The sequence below is a fragment of the Ipomoea triloba genome, chromosome 4 (genome assembly GCF_003576645.1).
Source record: "Ipomoea triloba cultivar NCNSP0323 chromosome 4, ASM357664v1".
Classification (NCBI taxonomy): domain Eukaryota; kingdom Viridiplantae; phylum Streptophyta; class Magnoliopsida; order Solanales; family Convolvulaceae; genus Ipomoea; species Ipomoea triloba.
Window position 1 is genome coordinate 17441026 of NC_044919.1, and position 2709 is coordinate 17443734.

Sequence of the window (2709 nt, forward strand, 5' to 3'; positions counted from 1 at the left end):
AAATAAACGACGTCGGTTATTAAGCGATAACCGATGTCGTTTATATATATATTTTTTTAAAAATAATTACGTACGGCGTCGGTTATTTCATATAACCGACGCCGTATTTATTTTTTTTTTAAACATAAACGACGTCGGTTATTGCTTAATGACCGACGTCGTTTATTTATTTTTTTTTTAAATATATGATACGACGAAAAACCGACATCGTATCATTTTTTTTTTATTTTTTTTAAATAAACGACGTCGGTTTTATGGAATAACCGACGTCGTTTATTTATTTTAAAAAATAAAAAATACATACGGTGTCGGTTTTTACAACCGACGCCGTATCATTTATATACAACGTCTGCCAGATCGACGTCGATTTTTAACCGACATTAAACGTGCTAAAAAATCAACGTTAAAGGTGTTTTCGGTAGTAGTGTGGCTACTGAGGCAAAGGATTTTGCCTTTTTATGGGGAAAAAGAAAAATTAAAGTGTAAAATGACAATTGTGGTAACCAATTTAATTAATTATCCCCAGACTGTTTTAAAATATCTTGCACAATCCAACTAATTATGGTCTTGTTTGGTAAATAGTGGATCTATCATTTTGACATTTTGACCAAGGTCAAAACTCCAAAAAAAAATGTCTGGTTACTTAGCGGTTTGTTCCAAATCATTGAAAATGTATTGACAAAAATCAAACTTATGACCTTTTGAAATATGAATAATGATATACTTATGCAGTCACCCCTTTCGGGACTAGACTTCTTATTATTATTATTATCTCATAACATTTTTTTTCCACCAGTTCATTAACTTTAAACTGATTTATATTTACTGGCAACTTATAAATTAATTAACTTTACAGAAAGTTATGTAGTAATTAAATAATGGAGTTGCTTGGTAAAAGCTGTTAGCTGATAGTTGATTAGGTTAATGGGTTTGACTAGTAGATAGAATTAGCTAATTGTAGAAAGATATTTAGTAAATTAGTTGTTACTTGATAGCTGATCACATGCAAAATAACTTTCTCAAGAAGCTGATCGAAAAAGCTACTTTGAATAGCTTTTTCAATTCTAACATTTTAGAATAATAAATTGTTACCAAAAGCTAATTAATCAAACACTTATATTAATTATTTAACCAAGTCAAACAACTAATAGTAATCAAATAAATCAAAATTAACTGATAAGCTAACTATATTACTTAACATGACCAATATTACGTAAACAAAAATAAATTCTATAATTATTTTTGCCGTACTGAAGAGGGCATTGTTTAGTAATAATGGTGCTAGATTTTATTTTGTTTTTTAAATTGAAATATCTTAATATTATAATTTACCTTTTTTTTTTTTGGAGAGGGAAAAGTTATTAATATAAAAAAAAAAAAAAAAAAAAAAAACTGCTAAACTCTAGCTATATGTTTTATGCTTTAGGGTGATTATGGAAATCGGTAGTTGTTACTCTAGCTTATGAACTTTATAAACTTTACCTTTTAATCATATCCTAACTGGTAAATGATTACAGGAAGGTAAATCAATTTAAATTGTTCATAACTGACCATTTAACACTAAGAAAATCTAGAAGTTTTATTTGTTTTAGTTGTAAAGTGGGAGGGATTTTTTACAAAACTTTTTTATTTTTATTTTTAACAGTATGTTATATGATAGGTGGCCACTGGCCAGTATCCAAATCATTGAGAAAGAGACTATAGGGATAAAGGAGGGAGAAATCATTTCCAATTATTAAAAATAGTAATTGGATTAACACTATCATTATGGGAGTGCCCCGGACTAGGCCTTTTCTTTTTTCTTTTTCCTTTTTTCTTTTTCATTTTCCCTTTTTGAGGGAAAATTACATAATATTTATTAATTCAATTGGAAATTTTTTTAAAATTTATTTCAAGTGACAAATATAATATTAAATGCATAAATTAATATAATTAATTTTTTCTTTTATTAATTTTCACTCTCTAAACAAAACGATTAAATTTAAACTCAAAATAACTAAGTAATTTGTAGCTCAATAGTATCTTTGTGTCTTTCCCAAATGAAAGGTCGTAATACTGAGAAAATAAATAAATAAAAAAGTTAAAAGTCTTATCTTCAAATCAATTTCACATAATTAAGTATCGTCACATAATTAGACCGCAGCTGAGTGTATGTACCAAATTAGTGATGATCTTGCCCAGTGTAACAATGTAAACACATTGAATATAATTCAATTTGACCCAATATCACAATTTGTAACATTGACCACTGACGCAAATATTAAATATATTAAAGGTTGATTTAAACTCAAAAAAATATTGAAGGTTCATTTTTAATCTATTGAATTGTTCACAATTTATATTTTCTCTTGAGATTTCTTAATTTATCATTAATTCTATGATTGTCCATTAAATTTTCCGTTAAATATTCTCTTTTCCGTTAATATTTCGTTAATGTTAGACTCTTAACTGGAACTAAAGAAAATGTTAGTGTAATAGTCTGCTATAGCATATTGTACTTTGTGTTCTTCTTATTGTGCAACCTCCAATTAAATTCCTAATATATCCTAATCCTTTATAATTTTACCAAATTATTTCCGTTAAATATAATGGAAGTTTAACATTAAATTCTTTAGGCAATTTGTTTATTTATTGCCGTTTTCAAACAAATTGACAATATTCTATAATACAATTCTGTATAGATTCCTAACTTAAAATTAGAATATTGAA